This window comes from Salvelinus sp. IW2-2015, unplaced genomic scaffold (assembly GCF_002910315.2).
Source record: "Salvelinus sp. IW2-2015 unplaced genomic scaffold, ASM291031v2 Un_scaffold1252, whole genome shotgun sequence".
Classification (NCBI taxonomy): domain Eukaryota; kingdom Metazoa; phylum Chordata; class Actinopteri; order Salmoniformes; family Salmonidae; genus Salvelinus; species Salvelinus sp. IW2-2015.
The window spans coordinates 30204-50231 of record NW_019942800.1 but is presented as its reverse complement, the minus strand read 5'-3'; the positions used below and the strand labels follow the sequence as shown (position 1 = coordinate 50231).

General features: G+C 42.3%; 1 protein-coding gene across 2 annotated transcripts in view; it reads right to left on the bottom strand.

Annotated features, from left to right (window-relative positions):
- The window catches only part of LOC112070187 (brother of CDO), a 57154-nt gene extending 38001 nt beyond the window's left edge, over positions 1–19153 (bottom strand). For both annotated transcript variants that reach the window (XM_024137601.2, XM_070438864.1), the window contains exon 1: positions 18956–19153. The gene's annotated coding sequence lies outside the window, so the exon portion shown is untranslated. The remainder of the gene's footprint in view (positions 1–18955) is intronic.
- Between the last annotated feature and the right edge of the window lie 875 nt (positions 19154–20028).

Here is a 20028-nt window from a genome sequence, read left to right as displayed (position 1 = left end):
GTTAATACGAATGAGTGTGGCTGATGTGTGTACTGATGTATTGTGTGGTAGAGTTAAGTCCGTGTGTAGTGAGGGTTGTGAGTGCACAGGTAAGTGTATATAAGATCACCGTATCTAGGCCTCATAGCTATAAGAAACTCCTGTGTTGTGTTGGTGTGTGTGTGTTGTGTGTGTGTTGCCTCTCTTCAGGGAAGACAGGGCGTTTCTGAGAAGGCTTTCACTAAGAACGCAAGGAGCCCCAGACAAACTCCTGAGTAATCAAGTAAAGTCCATCACCACGGAAAGAGACACCAAACTAACATGCCCAGTAACACACACACACACACACAACACAGGTCACACACACCCACAAATCACACAGCACACAACACTACACACACAACACACATGCACACACAACACACACAAAATCAGTCACACAACACACACAACACACACATACCATAAGCACAACCACACACACACATAGCACACGCAACTAAACTAATGCCGCAGTATCAACCCGCTCAACACTCACACAACACTACATACACACACACACACACCACACACACACACACACACACACACACACAAGCACACACATGCTACAAACATCACACACACACACACACACACACACACACAACAGACACCTGGCGGTCATCACATAGTAAATAGTAATTAACTCCACAGAGGGGCAATACTCAACAAATAATAGAAGTAGTAGGTGTAATAAACAAGACCAGTCGCAATCTCTCCAGAACGTACATGATTATAGCTCAGACACACAAAGAACGTAGATAAACACACAACGAATAAGATGTACTTGCATGCTACATACATGGCATATTCTCGGTGTAGATTCTTACAGGGGCTCAGGGGAGGAAAAAATAAAGGCGAGTGAGTGAGTGGAAGGGCCACCTACTTCTTTGGGTCAGCTAACATCAGAATGATTATGGAACCAAATTATAATCAAGAGACATTCTCTCTCCATATCAATCTTCAAAAGCCCTCCAGCCCACCTATCCTGTCACCCATACTGCTCTCATCTAGGGAGTAATAAAGGAAGGGAAAGAGAGGAAGGACAAGAATGAAAAAGAAATGAGAAGAATGCGATTATAGAATAAGCCGTGGGAAACGGGGAGGACATGTAAAATCAAGCTATAAAAGAAAAGGTATTAAGAGAAATAAATTATAGGATCACACGAGCACGGTGCGGACGAGAAAGATGAGAGTAGATGGCTGGAGAGACAGGGGTTAATGTCAATAATAGAATGGACTGAAGAGATAGAGGTTCTATGTCAGAACTAAATAGATGCTGAGAGATAGGGGTTATATGTAAGTTAATATATGGCTGTGAATAGAGGGGTATATGTCAATAATAGATGGCTAGAGATAGGGGTTATATGTCAAAGTGCTGAAGTAGGGTATATGTCATAGAGCTGAGAGATAGAGGGTTATATTCAAATTTAGATGATGGGAAGAGATAGGGTTTTAATTCAATAATGAGGTGAATAGGTGATGTCTATCGATAACCTGCTTATATCATGGGTCACATTAAAGATCAGGTTAGTGTAATGATACCCTGTCGTGTCCTCTGTGTTGTCGTCGGCTCGTGTGTGTCCTCTGTGTGGTCTCTGTGTGTACTCTGTCTCTGTGTTTGTCTCTGTGTCTGTCTCTGCGTCTCTGATTTGTGTTTGTGTCTGTGTTGGTCCTCTGTCTCTGTGATTTGTCTCTTGTCATCTGTGTCTAGCGTCTGTGTGTGTGTGTGACTGTTGTCTGTGTGTTGTGTGTTGTGTGTGTGTTGTGTGTGTGTGTGTGTGTGGTGGTCCGGGTGTGTGTGTGTGTGTGTTGTGTGTGTGTGTGTGGGTGTTGTCTGTGTTGTGTGGTGTGTGTGTGTATTGTGTGTGTGTTAAGTGGTGTGTTTGGATGCGAGTGAAGATTGCCTTGGGCCTGAAACTTGCACAGGAAAGCGGCGGGGAACTATATTCAAAGGGAGCTTTGAGTGTCAGAACTAGACTGGATTACAGCGGGTGTGGTGGTGTGTGTGTGTGTTGTGGTGTGTGTTGTGTTGTTGTTGTGGTGTGTGGTGTGTGTTCGAGGATAATGGAAGTGTGGTTAGTGGGTAATGTGCAGGAGAGTAGAGAGGAGGCAAGAGAGAGAGAGAACTCTCAGACATGTGCATAGCAGCGCAAGGAGACCGGCAGTAGCCTCCCTGAAAAAAGGATGTGGTTCCCGACTATAAGCAGAGAAGCAGCCAAGCACAGGTAATGCGACGACAGAGAGACAGAACAGAGCAGCTTCCCAGTCAGCAAGAGAGAAATATAGCAAATGATGCACAGGCATAATTCCCATATGTGGCATTGTACCGCTTGGAAATTCGAATGCAGATACATAGAAGCTATCGTCTAAAATCTAAAACTTGCAGGCTGTGTTGCGTTCAGTACCAGTTCCCGTGATCTGCGGTGACAGCATTACAAATATACAGTGGTAAGCCTTCCAGATCAAAGGGACAAGCACAGATGCATCCATTCTCACCAGCTAAGATAAGTACGTGTTTTTACACTCTGGAAGGATCGGGACTGTAGTAAAATAAACAGACGTCTTAAACACAGCCTATGACGGTAGGACACCAAACACCTTCCGTGACTCCAAACTGAGAATATCGAGTATAAAATCCTGAGCGAACTGAAATCCACCCAAATCGACCTTCCTGATCCAGATGAGAATAGAAACATATTCTGATCCAAACGAAATAAGTCAAATCATCCTTCTGATCAAACTGGGAAAATAAGTCAAAAATCACCATTTCCTGATCCAAACGATAGAACAATGATGCAATATTCACGATTCCTGATCCAAACTGAATATATCAACACCCTCCTGACCGAACTGAAATATAAATACTCCTGATCAGATGAAATATCATATGTCACCTTCCTCTGATACCAAAGAACTAGAAGATATTAACATTCAACCTCCTGGAGCCCGAACTTCGAAATATCAAATCACTTCCTAATCCAAATGAAATATCAAATCACTTCCTGATAATGAAATATGTTGTTGAGTGACAAGTGTCTTTGAATCAGAAAGAACAAAGTCAAATAAGAATGCGTCCGCAGAATACTTCTGGAGAGAGAAAAGCAACTCTAGACACATAGAAACATCCAGAAAATGACAATGATAAACCAACGAAAAACTCTCTTCCTAGTGTAACTGAAGAGTAAAGGCGTCCGTCCGCATGCTTACCTCGCAAACAGTATTGGAAACAGTTTGGAAACGAGACCTGGAACATTTGTGCATTTTGTGGTTTCGTAATTGGGTCTCTGGTAAGGGTTCTATCTGCGGATTCGTTCGTGAAAAAAACAACAGTATTTCGAGCACAGCCGAAGTTGCTAAACTCAAGACTATGCCTAAAGTCAGTGATTGGTTAACAGAGAGATTCTTCAATAAAGTGTTTTTTGTCATTAACATAGAGACGAATATGTACTTACATGCAATTTTTTTACTGAGAAAATACTTCAACACTAAACATCATAGCATGTAAATAGAGTGACTAACGACTTCCTCTGCAATTAAACGCTGAACGAAATCGAGACATTTATAAGAGAGATAGTAGAGCAACATTGAGCTCACCTAGCAGAGTTTGCTAGCGCCCGCGACACTTAAAAGCCATGCAGGGCTTAAAGACAGTGGTTGATCCATCTAGGGAGAAGACATTACCGCAGTGCCTGTCATCAGAGTCACTGCGATACATTACTCAATGCATACTCTGCAAAACACAGTCATAACACAGTAAAATATTATAACACAGTAATAACACAGTAATAACACAAATGTCAATCAGTAAACAGTAATCATACACAGTATAACCGCACCTTACTAGTCATTACAGCTCCGATAGTCAAACCCAGTCATAACACAGTCATACCACAGTCATAAAAGTAACACAGTCTACTTGGCATAAGATAGCATTGACGGTGGCTCCAACCAAATATTGATGTGGATGCTCCGTGGGGTTGTTCACCAACGTGTGTGTGTGTGTGGGGTGGTGTGTGTGTGTGTGTGTGTGGTTGTGTGTGTGTGTGTTGTGTGTGTGTGTGTGGTGTGTGTGGTGTGCTGTGGTTGTGTGTATGTGTGTGTGTGTTGTGTGGTTGTGTGTGTGTGGATACGAGAGAGTAGAAGAGAGAAAGAGGCCATTCTTCCGTTTGTCAAAGGAAGGTCTTTTAAGGGAGTTCCGGACGCACTACTCGTTGTGGTTCGGCTAGGAAGCAGCCGAGACTAGTCGCATGCGGACGCCTTGAGAGACAGAGCGCACAAGATACGGAAAGAGACAGAACCGAGAGGGGTGAGAGGTGTTCAGCTCAGAGACGTTGCTGTGCTATTGGTGCCTTGTGATGGTTTTGAGAAGCGATGCCTGCGTGGCTCTGTGACGTTTAACGTAGCCTACATTCTTGTGTACCACAATATCTAACTAGCACAAGATAGTTTGTCTACACACCTGGCTTATTCCAGTGTCTGCGAGTTGTATCAATGATTTCAACAAACACTTATGTCAGTCCACACACACAAACAAGCAGAGGTGGTGTGTCAACACACTCTAGAGGCATGAGCTAGGCACCACGTGCCGTCATTCAAACATAATAGTTGACTCTATGCTACTACGGTAAAATCTAGTCCGGTCAGGTGGCAGCTGCATGGAGGATACTGCGCAGTCTTAGCACAGTCAAAAAACAGTTCAATGTAGGGGGGAATGTCCATTTTCCACTCAGACCGATCACATTTAGTTTTGTATAAAGACTCGCTCCTCATTAGAAGCAGACTTGTGTATTCCTCTGGGTTGCGGAGTTATAGGCCTGGATGAGATATCTATAATAGAGTACTCAAATACTTCAAACGTGATCTTAAGATTTTTTATCTAACAATGTAAGAAATCTATTATGGTTCGCGATGTCTGCCTGGGGCTGGGAAAAGGGAAAGTGAAATTTGTGTAATATTTAGAAGTGTCATTGAGGAAAGTTAATTTCGCTTTTACTTTAGTGTTCCATTTCTACTGTGCATGTATACATGGAGCAACAAAAACAAGAAAACAAGCCAAGCAACAAACAGCTCCTCTCACTAATATCCTCACCTTTTGCCCTCTGGTGTCCATTCACTCACTGCGTTCCGACCGTCCACACCACACGTGAGCTGAAGTGTGCACACAGCGAACGGCTACAGGTCCGTTAGGATATCAACTCCTTAGATCGCGTTAGGATTAGAGTCGCCTCGAATTATGATTTTATTCAAGCCCGATCGCGTTATTGGAGCCAAAAAAGCCGATATACCATCTCGGCCAATTATCACTATATTTATGATAATGCATGACTATTTATTATAAGCAATTACCATGGAATGAACAATTATTTAACTTAATAATAATACATCTATAAAACTAATGTAACGCTCTCAAATAATATAAATCGAACACATGTTCAACGTTCTTTTAAATAATGCAAAACAAGGTTGGAGAAGAAGTAAGTCAATGTGCCATGTAAAAGCTAACGTTTACAGTTATCCTGTAGCACATTGAAACTAGAAATCATAGTTTCTAACATAGTGTTCCTTAATTATCAGTATCCCATAATTTTCAGTGTAGACATATTGTTATTTCGAAGACACAGTAGGTATATTCTCTCTATACGATTTGTATTTCATATACCCTTGGATTGTGTTCTTATAGGAACTTGTAAGTCTACGCCAGTGTAAGAGTCAGTGCTTCAATACCTCTCCTCGCGTCACGCTGGACTCGACGTGAAAACTCGCACACACTAGCCACCTCTGAAGCAGCGTTACCCATGCGAGAGCAAGGGAACAACTACCCCCAAGTCGAGAGCGAGTGGACCTGTTGACAATTGCTACTTAAGCGGGCCACTCCCGCTTAGCTAGTATGCACTTTCTCCTCTGGTACTACGCAGCCTATTACGGAAGTTGCAATAGGCTATAGCGCATAAAACTCCAGCTAATGCTTGCAAGCATGAGCGAAGAGGCTGCTGGCAAAACGCATGAAGTGACAGTGTTGAAATGAATGCTATACGATGCTGCTGGGTGCATACCATCGCTCATGTAGCTGCGCTATCAATATAGACTTATTAGCTAGACATAATAACACAAGAAATGACGACCTAGGTATCTAAATGGTCGATATCCGGAAACTATCATCTCGATAAACCAAAACGTTTTATTCTTCTACGTAAATACGGAACCGTTCGTCTTATTATCCAAGGGTGACATGTACATAGTCTATAATATAATAAATGCTGCTATATGCACAACCTATCAAATTCGTATGGTATGAGTGAATTTGTTCACTTTGGTACGCGCCCCCCCCCGCTTCCCCCGATGCGACGATCGCCCCAACCCATATCTGAACACATTGGGACAGTCATTATACGCAACACTGGCACTCATGATTGACGCGCACCTGTTTAATATTATGATTCAACCTGGATTGCCATTACTGTGTCATCACCTTATCGTCCTCCCCTTTAGCTGTCACTCTCCATTGTTCACTCACCAGTTGGTAAGTTGTTCCTCTTATCGGCAATTCTGACTTTGTATGTCCGGTTCTTGGATTGTTGTTTAACTTCTCTGGGAAATATGTGGGACGCTAACGTCCATCTTGGCCAAAAGCCAGTAAATATGCAGAGCGCCAAATTCAATATAATTACTAATATACAATCTAACTTTCATTAAATTCAACAGATGCAATAACCATAATTAAAGCTACACTTGTTGTGAAACCAGCGCAACTATGTCAGATTTCAATTACGGGCTTCAGCGAGAAGCAAACCTGCAAATTAATTGAGGATACGCCATAGTAAACAAAGAGAGAGAAGCATAATTTAACCCTGCAGGCGCGACAAAACGCAGAAATAAAATATATTCATTGTGCCTTACGTTGACGAGCATTGCGTTGGAAGATGTTTGTTATTCTCCAATATGTCCCAAAACATTCACAAATGGTCCTTTGTCGACTTATTCCGTCGATATATATCCAGAAATGCCAATTTTTTTGCGCCGTTTGATCCAGAACACACGGTTCCAACTTGTGCAACGTGACTGACAAAATGATCTCAAAGTACGTGTAACTTTGCAAATACATCATACTAACTGCCATACAACTTTAGTATTGTTTACGTCAAATAAGTCAATAACAATTGAAGACGGGATGATCTGTGTTCTAATACAGGATCTAAAACAACGTAGCTGACTTTCTGTCAACATTCGCGTCTATTAACCGGACAGCTTCAAGTTCCCGTTCCTGGATGGCGGACCTCTCCATTAACAGACAGCACAAAGGAAAACGCTCTCTCAACATTTCTAAAGACTGTTGACGATTCAGTTGCAGAGTGGTAGGAAACTGCAGAAGTAATTAGAAATACTGGATTCGCCAATGAAAAATCCATTTGAAAAGAGTGACGCTCAATACCGTTTTAGAAACTCAGAGTGTTTTCAATCCAATCTACTAAATTGAATTTGGGTATGCTTTTCATCCAACGTGAAAAGCTCGAACAGTGAGCTCCTGTATGTGATCCGACAGCTGTTGATATCGCTTACATTCTCGGGCAGGTAGCCCTTCCAGTGGATGGTAATGAGGGCCGGCGCCAGACTTCTTGTTAGAAGAAGGTTCTTTAGGAGGCCAGACTGGAATCGGCCCTGCCAAGATGAAACCTCAGCCTGACGCAACTCATTGCGATGGCCATCATTCCTGGATATACCTCCTGCCGGAGCCGTTCGGCCCTTCATTCCATTTTCACTTCTCTCCCCTCTCGCTTCGGCAAGTGTTGTTTTGGGATCAGAGCCTGAACCTAGGAGTAGGGGTCACATGGCCTTCCCGGGTGGATACGATGCAGACGGGGCGCTGTCTCTGGTGACTGTGGCCAGGGAGGGCAAAAGCGCAGCAGTGTCGATTACTTCAGAATCGGGATCCACTAGAGCAGTAGGGACAGTCGACGGGAGTGTTACTCCCTGGACGAGGAGTGAGTATTAGCCATCTAGCTGCTATTCTGTTAGAACACAACTCTTTGTAGTAAAACCTCCCCTCCCACCCCCACTCACTCTGGCGCTGACGGTCTCTATGTCTGTGTCTACAACGTTAAGTGATCAGGCACCGCGGGAACTTTATGGAATCAAGACCCTTGCCTCCTATCTCAATATTACTATCCCATCAAATCACCTTCCTGAGCCGAACTGAAATATCAAATCACCTTCCTGATCCAGACTGAAATATCAAATCACCTTCCTGATCCAAACTGAAATATTGTTGTTGAGTGACAAAGTGTCTTTTGAATCAGAGAACAAAGTCAATAAGAACGCGTCCCAGAATACTACTGGAGAGAGAAAAGCAACTCCTAGACACAGAAACAATCAGAAATGACAATAAAAACCAACGAAAAACTACTTTCAGTGTAACTGAAGAGTAAAGGCGTCCGTCCGCATGCTTTCCATCCGAAACAGTTTGGAACAGTTTGGAACAGATGACATTTTGTGATGTTTTGGTTCGTAATGGTCTTCGGTAAGGGTTTATTCGGCTGTTCGTGGACAAAAAAACGTATCTTCGAGGCAAACCGAAGTTCGCTAACTCAAGACTATGCCCCTACGTCAGTGATTGGTTAACAGTAGAGATTCTTCAATTAAGTGTTTTTTGTCATTCAACAAGAGACTAATTGTATTCATGCTCATTTTTTTACTTGAGAAATACTGCACTAAACATCTTAGATGTAAAATTGAGTGACTAAGATCTCCTCTGCAAAAACGTGAAAATGAATGAGACATTTTAAGAGAGTATGAGAGCATACATTTGGTTCACCTAGCAGAGTTTGGCTAGGCGCCAGCCGAACCAAAGCATGCAGAGGGCTTAAGACATTGGTTGATCCCTCCCTAGGGAGAAGACATTCCAGTGCCTGTCACAGAGTGATGGATCATTACTCAATCATTACTCTGTCAAAACACAGTCATAACACAGACAAATCAGTTATAACACAGTAATAACACAGTAATAACACAGTCATTACTCAGTCATTACACAGTCATAACACAGTCATTACACAGTCATAACAGTCATTACTTAGTCATTACACAGTCATTACACAGTCATAACACAGTCATAACACAGTCATAACACATTGGCACAAGATGACATTGAAGGATGGCTCCAACCAAAATATGTTGATGGCTCTGTGGGGTTCTGTTCACACAAACTGTGTGTGTGTGTGTGTGTGTGTGTGTGTGTGTGTGTGTGTGTGTGTGTGTGTGTGTGTGTGTGTGCGTAAGAGAGAGAGAGAGAGTAAAGGCCAATTCTTCTCGTTTTTCAAGCGAAGGTCTTTTAAGGGAGTATGCGAGCACACTCGTTTGGTTCGGCTAGGAGCCAGCCGAACTGCAGCATGCGGACGCCTTTAGAGACAGAGACAAAGATAGAAAGAGACAGAAACCGAGAGAGGGTGAGAGAGGTTTCAGTCAGAGCGTTGCTGTGCTATCTGGTGCTCCTGTGTGAATGGTCTTTGAGAGGATGCCTGCGTGGCTCTTGGCTCGTTTAACGCTAGCTAATCTTTGTACAAATATCTACTTAGCACACACAGGACTGTTTGTCTACACACACTCTGCTTACTTACCAGTGTCTGGAGTTTATCAATGATTTAACAACACTATGTCAGTCTCACACACACAAACAGCAGAGTGTGTGTCAACACACCTAGAGGTCACTGACGCTAGAGGTCACACGTGCCTTTATTCAAACATAAGTGTGACTTCTACCTACGTAAAACTAGTCTTCTGATTCAGGGTGGCAAGCTGATGATGGATACTGCGCAGTCAGCAGTACAAAACAACAGTATGTAGGGACGGGAATGTTCCACTCCAATCAACCAGTCCATTTAGAGTTTGTGATAAAACTGTCCTCATTTAGAATGCAGCTTGTGTATTCCATCAGGTTTTTATAGGCCTGTATTTAATAGAGTACTCAAATACTCAAAACGTGATCTTAAATTTTTTTTATCTAATACTGTAAAACTATTTGGTGGATTGTGCTTTGTGGCTGGCAAAACGGGAAGTGAAATTTTGTCATTTTAAAGTGTCTTGAGGAAAGTTAATTTGCTTTTACTTTAGTGTTCCATTTCTACATGTGCATTTACTGGGCACAACAACAAAAGAAAACAAGCCAAGCATCACACAGCTCTTCTCCCTAAATTCCCTTTCCCCTCTGTGTCTCATTCACTCAACTGCGTTCCGACCGCTCCCTACACACACGTGAGCTGAGTGTGCACACAAGCTCCCGTTAGGATACAAGCTCCCGTTAGGATACAAGCTCCCGTTAGGATTAGAGGTCGACCGATTATGATTTTTCAACGCCGATACCGATTATTGGAGGACCAAAAAAAGCCGATACCGATTAATCGGCCAATTATTATTTATTTGTAATAATGACAATTACAACAATACTGAATGAACACTTATTTTAACTTAATATAATACATCTATAAAATCAATTTAGCCTCAAATAAATAATGAAACATGTTCAATTTGGTTTAAATAATGCAAAAACAAAGTGTTGGAGAAGAAAGTAAAAGTGCAATATGTGCCATGTAAGAAAGCTAACGTTTAAGTTCCTTGCTCAGAACATGAGAACATATGAAAGCTGGTGGTTCCTTTTAACATGAGTCTTCAATATTCCCAGGTAAGAAGTTTTAGGTTGTAGTTATTATAGGAACTATAGGACTATTTCTCTCTATACGATTTGTATTTCATATACCTTTGACTATTGGATGTTCTTATAGGAACTTTAGTATAGCCAGTGTAAGAGTATAGCTTCCATCCCTCTCCTCGCCGCTACCTGGGCTCGACCCGGAAAACCTCGACAACAGCCACCCTCGAAGCAGCGTTACCCATGCAGAGCAAGGGGAACAACTACTCCAAGTCTCAGAGCGAGTGACGTTTGAAACGCTATTAGCGCGCACCCCGCTAGCTAGCTAGCCATTTCACATCGGTTACACCAGCCTAATCTCGGGAGTTGATAGGCTTGAAGTCATAAACAGCTCAATGCTTGAAGCATTGCGAAGAGCTGCTGGCAAAACGCATGAAAGTGCTGTTTGAATGAATGCTTACGAGCCTGCTGGTGCCTACCATCGCTCAGTCAGACTGCTCTATCAAATCATAGACTTAATTATAACATAATAACACACAGAAATACGAGCCTTAGGTCATTAATATGGTCGAATCCGGAAACTATCATCTCGAAAACAAAACGTTTATTCTTTCAGTGAAATACGGAACCGTTCCGTATTTTATCTAATGGGTGGCATTCATAAGTCTAAATATTGCTGTTACATTGCACAACCTTCAATGTTATGTCATAACTACGTAAAATTCTGGAAAATTAGTTCGCAACGAGCCAGGCGGCCCAAACTGTTGCATATACCCTGACTCTGCGTGCAATGAACGCAAGAGAAGTGACACAATTTAACCTGGTTAATATTGCCTGCTAACCTGGATTTCTTTTAGCTAAATATGCAGGTTTAAAAATATATACTTCTGTGTATTGATTTTAAGAAAGGCATTGATGTTTACTGCATTCGCGTAACAGGCGGGCTCCTCGTGAGGCAGGTGGTTAGAGCGGGTGGTTAGAGCGTTGGACTAGTTTAACCGTAAGGTTCCAAGATTGAATCCCTGAGCTGACAAGGTAAAGATCTGTCGCTCTGCCCCTGAACAAGGCAGTTAACCTACCGTTCCTAGGCCGTCATTGAAAATAAGAATGTGTTCTTAACTGACTTGCCTAGTTAAATAAAGGTGTAAAAAAAAATATTATAAAAAATTTAGAAAATCGGTGTAAAATCGTAAGTATTTAGACCCTTTGCTATGAGACTCGAAATTGAGCTCAGGGGCATCCTGTTTCCATTGATCATCCTTGAGATGTTTCTACAACTTGGAGTCCACCTGTGGTAAATTCAATTGATTGGACATGATTTGGAAAGGCACACATCTGTCTATATAAGGTCCTACAGTTGACAGTGCATGTCAGAACAAAAACCAAGCCATGAGGCCGAAGGAATTGTCCGTAGTACACCGAAACATGATTGTGTCGAGGCACAGATCTGGGGAAAGGTACCAAAACATTTCTGCTGCATTGAAGGTCCCCAAGAACACAGTGGCCTCCATCATTCCTAAATGGAAGAAGTTTTGAACCACCAAGACTCTTCCTAGAGCTGGCCGCCCGGCCAAATTGAGCAATAGGGGGAGAAGGGCCTTGGTCAGGGAGGTGACCAAGAACCTGATGGTCACTCTGACAGAGCTCCAGAGTTCCTCTGTGGAGAACCTTCCAGAAGGACACCCATCTCTGCAGCACTCCACCAATCAGGCCTTTATAGTAGAGTGGCCAGACGGAAGCCACTCCTCTGTAAAAGGTACATGACAGCCCGCTTGGAGTTTGCCAAAAGGCAACTAAAGGACTCTCAGACCATGAGAAACAAGATTATCTGGTTTGATGAAACCAAGATTGAACGCTTTAGCCTAAATGACAAGCGTTACTTCTGGAGGAAACCTGGTGGTGAAGCATGGTGGTGGCAGCATCATGCTGTGGGGATGTTTTTAAGTGACAGGGACTGGGAGACTAGTCAGGATCAAGGGAAAAATGAACGGAGCAAAGAACAGAGAGATCCTTAATGAAAACCTGCTCTAGTGCGCTCAGGACCTCAGACTGGGGCGAAGGTTCACCTTCCAATAGGACAACGACCCTAAGCACTCAGCCAAGACAACACAAGAGGGGCTTCGGTACAAGTATCTGAATATCCTTGAGTGGCCCAGCCAGAGCCTGGACTTGAACCTGATCGAACATCTCTGGAGAGACCTGAAAATAGCTGTGCAGCGACGCTCCCCATCCAACCTGGCAGTGCTTGAGAGGATCTGCAGAGAAGAATGGGAGACACTCCGCAAATATAGGTGTGCCAAGAAGACTCATGGCTGTAATTGCTGCCAAAAGTGCTTCAACAAAGTACTGAGTAAAGGGTCTGAATACTTATGTAAATGTGATATTTCCGTTTTTAATTTTTTATAAATTTGCAAAAAAATCTAAAAACCTGTTTTTGCTTTGTCATCATGGAGGATTGCGTGTAGATTGATGATGGAAAAAACAACTTCATCCATTTTAGAATAAGGCTGTAACGTAACAAAATGTGGAAAAAGTCAAGGGGTCTGAATACTTTCTGAATGCACTGTATTATCACCGAGACAGGTCTCAAGGAGATTTATTCAACACCCTTGAAAGGCCAAAAGCACATAGTTTCAGGTACATCTGTGTAATGTGATCAATTGTTAGGTAGGTGGCAGGGATACAGGAGTGTGAGCAAACATCTACAACTTCTATGTCTCTCGAACTATGCAGACTTTTCACTCCTTTTTTATCTCTGTCCTCCCTTTCCTTTCTCTTCCATGCTTCTCTCCTGCACAGCTATGTTCTCTATTCCCTCCCTCCTTCATTCCCCTCTCCTCTACCTCCTTTCTCCATCCCGCCCTCTCTCCCCCTCATCCTGTGTGGAAGAGGCTGTGGAAGGCTATTGAGGTATGCAGGGTCAGGCTTGGGAGGCAGGGTGGCTCGGAGCCCCAGGGGAGGGTACTGGACCCTGGCCACCTGTTGCTCCAGGTGGCCCTCTCTGAGACTGGACACCTAAAACCCCCAGGACATGAGAAACCTGACCCTGCAACCCCTGCAACACTAAAGCACAATATGTCAAGTAAACTACACAGCCATAAATGCAAATCTACAGAACAATAGGTTTGATCTGTGGGAAAATGTTCAAATGAGCTTCCAGCAACCAAGCCTTTATAGTTGGCTATGTGTATGATCACCATTACACTAAAACACTAGTATAACCGCCTAATATGGATAGACTCACAGCCTAAAGTCGCTCTCTTTCACAAGCACAGTCCATAGTGCAGGCTATGAGAAACACACAGCATGCCCTACACTGAGATCTGACTTCACTGGAACATGCAGGTGATCCTGAGAGGGGCTTGTTCAAGACGAGAGTGACAAGCTGCACATTCCAGTGTAAAGAGATTATCCTGATTGGAGAACCATCATGCACACACATACACACACACACACACGCACGCACAGAGTTAGGCCCGCAGATAGTTGCCTGCAGGCTGTTATGACTACATGATCGTACCCGCTGTAGCACAGATGAAAGCACACCCTCAGGAGTTATTTTTCTCCCTTTGCCAATTAACATTAAATCCTCTAAGAAAACAATAAACCTTTCCACAGTTGTAGCCAGAACTTAGACAGAACTCAAAACGTCCCACAGCGCCAGAACAAGAACTAAAGGACTATCAACCCAGAGTCACAGCCAGGACAAAAACGATCCATATAGTCCCAATCTATATTCATGGCATCAGAAGCAAAACAACAGCAACCAGAACCTAGCCAGAGTAAGCACTAACCACGGACCCATAGCCAGAACATAGCCAGTACAAGAGCTATCCTGCCCAGAACCAGAACTATCCAAGAAAACACATCCAGACAGAATGAGATCTATCCATTGAGTCATTGTCAAAACAAAAGCTATCCAATGAGTCCTAGCCAAGCCAAGCTATTCATAGACAGAACAAGACATACCGACTGAGAGTGGACCAAAACACCAATGCCAAACACACACCTATTAAGGCAACAAAAATAAGGACCTGTCATGTGTTTTTAAGAACTCAAAGTACTTCAAGGCCTGATGTTATCTTTCCAGAATAGGTCCATGGACCAATCCTTGTCTTTAACCCTGTTGTTAATAGTTAACGAATGTTGGGCTGGCATGAAAATGGAACAGTAAAATGTGTACGTTCATGGCACACAGCTAAGGCTGCTCAAAACTGTGCCACCAAATAAGATCAGAAGACTGAGAAAGGAGAGAAAGCCAATCAGACTGGAATGAATTAGAGAATAGCTCTGACCGGCGACCACCGAAGGTCAACAACAAACTCTACCACACCAGAGTTACCAAACAAGATGTTCCTTAGATGTCCCTCAGACAGAGGCACAGGAATCAATGCCAAACATACATAGCCTCTTGGTAAACCAGTTCACTTATTCAGTTTAATTGAAGAGATCATTCTTCTTGATCTCTTCAAGTAAAGGTATGAAAAGATCACACATTTTACTGCAGTGGGCTAAATCAGGGTCACACAGAGTGTTTCTTGGTAGTCTTAAACAAATCTACTTTGAAACAAACACCTCACACACATGGTTATGGGCTTAAACAAAATAATACATCTGACATGGTACAGGTGTCGAGTTGAAATGTATTACATTTAGAGTTTGCATCCCAATATTACACTTTATATACATCACAGAAGACTGAAATATAACAGAACTCTTTGACACAGAAACACCGCATTTTCTGTATATTTTTTAAATTGTGTTTATTAATTATGAAATTATGAAAAATATGAATAATATTCCACCCATAAGGCCACTAGAGGACGATTTGGTCATTTGACTGCAGGAAAGGGTTTTAATAGCGATGGGGGGGAAATCGATACAGTTACATATCGGGATATTATTTTTTACAATATATTGTATCTTTTAGTTTTGACAATATCACAATATTATTTTTACACTAGCTGACTGTACCTGCACCAAAACAAAGTATTTTTCTTTCATAGCTTGTTCTCCATCTTCTATTTAAATAGGGAGCCAATTAGTTTTCATCACTTTTATTTCCATGACTGATTAAAACTTGTTTTCTCATGACGCTCTCTTCTCCCTCTGCTGAAGACATGGTGAGCAATATGTTTGGGACATAAAATCACAATAAAAAGACTATAAAATCACAGTATCGAATAGAAATACATATAGAATCATGAGAATCTCAATACATACATTATACAGTACCAGTCAAAGGTTTGGACACACCTACTCATTCTAGGGTTTTTCTTTATTTTTACTATTTTCTACATTGTAGAATAATAGTGAAGACATCAAAACTATGAACTAACACATATGGAATCATGTAGTAACCAAAAAAGTGTTAAACAAATCTAAATATATTTGAGATTTTTCAAAGTAGCCACCCTTTGCCTTGATGACAGCTTTGCACACGCTTGGCATTCTCTCAACCAGCTTCATGAGGTAGTCACCTGGAATGCTTTTAAATTAACAGGTGTGCCTTGTTAAAAGTTCATTTGTGAAATTTCTTTCCTTCTTAATGAGTTTGTGCCAATCAGTTGTGTTGTGACAAGATAGAGTTGGTATACAGAAGATAGCACCATTTGGTAAAAGACCATGTCTATATTATGGCAAAAACAGCTAAAATAAGCAAAGAGAAACGACAGTCCATCATTAATTTAAGACATGAAGGTCAGTCAATCCGGAACATTTCAAGAACTTTGAAAGTTTCTTCAGGTGCAATCGCAAAAACCATCAAGCACTATGATGAAACTGGCTCTCATGAGGACCATCACAGGAAAGGAAGACCCAGAGTTAATAAATTCATTAGAGTTACCAGCCTCAGAAATTGGTTCCAACCGCTGTGTCTTTGTGAGACGCAGAGTAGGTGAACGGATGATCTCTGCATGTGTGGTTACCACCGTGAAGCATGGAGGAGGAGGTGTGATGGTGTGGGGGTGCTTTGCTGGTGACACTGTTGGTGATTTATTTAGAATTCAAGGCACAGTTAACCAGCATGGCTACCACAGCATTCTGCAGCGATACGCCATCCCATCTGGTTTGTGCATAGTGGGACTATCATTTGTTTTTCAACAGGACAATGACCCAACACACCTTCAGGCTGTGTAAGGGCTATTTGACCAAGAAGGAGAGTGATGGAGTGCTGCATCAAATGACCTGGCCTCCACAATCACCTGACCTCAACCCAATTGAGATGGTTTGGGATGAGTTGGACTGCAGGGCGAAGGAAAATCAGCCAACAAGTGCTCAGTGTATGTGGGAACTCCTTCAAGACTGTTGGAAAAGCATTCCAGGTGAAGCTGGTTGAGAGAATGCCAAGAGTGTGCAAAGCGTTCATCAAGGCAAAGCGTGGCTATTTTGAAGAATCTAAAATATTTAAAATATTTTGATTTGTTTAACACTTTTTTGGTTACTACATGATTCATATGTGTTATTTCATAGTTTTGATGACTTCACTATTATTCTACAATGTAGAAAATAGTACTAATAAAGAAAAACCCTTGAATGAGTAGTTGTGTCAGAACTTTTGACTGGTACTGTATTTACAAAAGTATGTGTACACCCCTTCAAATTACTGGATTCAGCTATTTCAACCACACCGGTTGCTGACAGGTGTATAAAATCGACCACACAGCCATGCAATCTCCATAGACGAACATTGGCAGTAGAATGGCTTACTGGAGAGCTTAGTGACTTTTAAGGTGGCACTGTCCCACATTTCCAACAAGTCAGTTCATCAAATTTATGGCCCGCTAGAGCTGCCCTGGTCAACAGTAAGTGCTGTTATTGGGAAGTGGAAACGTCTAGGAGCAACAATGGTTCAGCCGCAAAGTGGTAGGCCATGTAAAAATCGTCTGTCCTCGGTTGCAACACTCACTACCGTGTTCCAAACAGCCTCTGGAAGCAACGTCAGGCTGTTATAGCAGCAAAGGTGGGGGGGACCAACTCCATATTAATGCCCATGATTTTTTAATAAGATGTTTGATGAGCAGGTGTCCACATACTTTTTGTCATGTAGTGTATCATATCGGCACCAAAGTATTCGTGATAATATGGTATCATGAGATCCCTGGCAATTTCAAGCCCTCATTTTTAATCCATCTGACATCATGGATTGAGCTGAAACAATCTCTCCAGCTGACAGGGTGTCTTGTCGGTTTAACTGAGGTCTATTTTCTATGCGAGGCAGTTGGGCTAAATGTATTCTAAATAGAGCAGTGACAATCTCACCCATGCGCTGATTCGCCAAGAGCTCATTAGCCCATTGGATTTGAAAAACATATTTTGTCATTTAAATAATTCCTCAGCAAAGGGATGATATGAGACTCATTGAGAGACGCCCTTGACAGCTCACAGCTAAAAGACATTCAGGCATTCCACCGCATTGATGGTTCAGAAGAGTTGACCAGCTGTCAATTTATTGTAATTGGGTTATTCTTGCACAGTGTACGTTTGGTTTAGTGATGAGGGGAGTGGGTTCTTTTTAAAAGCACACAATTAGTGGTGTGAAAGCTGTGCGTCATGAGATAAAATCCAATCTGTTTCGGTTGACATTGAGGCAGGCTAATAAATAAGATGTAGGCATGAAACCAACGATTTGGGGAGGGAATTTGGCAGCGCTTTGCCATGTCTGTTTTCTGTTACTCTCCTCTATAGGAACGACTACGGACTGAGGCCTGCAAAAATCTACACACTTTTGGTCTTAAAATGACAATGTTTTTACCAAAAAATAATATACATTTTTATCATGAGAATAATACAAAATGCATTCAGACACAAAGATCTAACGTTTGAGAAACTAATTTGGCAAAAAAAGACGCAATTCCGAAAGCTGAAGGCAGAAATGGTCAAAAGCTACTACCCCATCACTCAATGCGTCGCAAAACTATCTTCTACAACCATCCTACAATCACATTTTCAAATTAGTACTTTTTATGACCATTTCGTTCCATATTCCCAATATTAAGCGCGCAGTCTTTGCTTCTATTGATTTGGCCTGAAAAGTAGTTGAATCAAATAAAGACGTGGAAACAAAACAATTGTTACACACAAAGTTAGCGAGGTACCCGCATCCCGATTACAACATTCAAAAACGCTGAACATACAAGGTTTATGTTATCACACATCCGTGTCTAAAATATGATTACCTGAGTGAATCCGTTATTACATAAATAAAAGCATATTGTTAACTTGTAACGCATGTGTCATTACTTCGCGTAGTACCTACCGCAAGACAGGGATCATTAGTAAAGAAAAACTTACCAAAACGTGCTATAGTTGGTATTTACTCCTCGGACAACAATCGATCTCTTTCTCAGCTTTTTACTTCAGTAAAATCCGGGGGAAAAAACACTTTTCCTTTTTCTTTACTGCTTTAGTAATTTACTGCGATGCCACCGACATTTTCTTAGGCTCCCCAAGTTCTCACATTGAATGGCCGTTTTTGGATGACTGAGCTCTCAAACAATTCTCCCCTTTGCGACGCCTTTTCGGGTCCACCCACTTCCCAAGAAGGGGGAGGGATCTGAACAATAGGGGCTCGCTCCCAAATCACAAAGTTTGGTAAAGCCCTCTAGTATCCCCCAAKAAACACACTCTATTGTCAGGCCCAGTGGTTCTCACCGCAGTGCGTAATGATGAAATGTGTTGTTATAATGAATGTATGTACCTGTGCATAAAATACTTTAATAGGAACAGTGTAAGACAAACAAAAAAAGTTCCCAAAAGTTCTACATGGTGGGGGGAGAAAGAATGCCCCTCCCCCTCATCCCCTAGACTGGTGTGTTCCTCCTGTTTGTATTGAGCCCGTCCATTGAAGCCCGCATGCCTCTATCTCTCTCTAGCGCAGCTGTCAGGAGATGGAGGCAGTAAGAGGCATCGCAATACTCTCTCTCTCTCTCTCTCTCTCTCTCTCTCTCATACTACAGTGATCACAGAAAATAACCCATGGCATGCCTCACAAATTCTACTTCACTTCAATCAGCGTCATTTGAAATGAGGGTGCCAAACTGTCCACTTAATTAATAAAGGACTATCCTGACTAAGATTACAGGGGTTTGACAGGGTCCAGTTGGTGGGGGGTTGTCCGGGAGCTGAATGGAGGAGATCCCACCATGCACCTGAGCAGTTATTGCAACACAGTGGGGTGTTATTGGCACACAAAGCCTTGCCACTTTGAGACACCTGTTGTTGTTGTTCAAGGTGAAAGTGTATGAAGTGTGTGTGGTGTTTGGGGTAGCTGGGTTGTTGTGTGTGTGGTGTTTGGGGTAGCTGGGTTGTTGTGTGTGTGGTGTTTGGGGTAGCTGGGTTGTTGATTTGTGGTGGTAGTTTGGGGT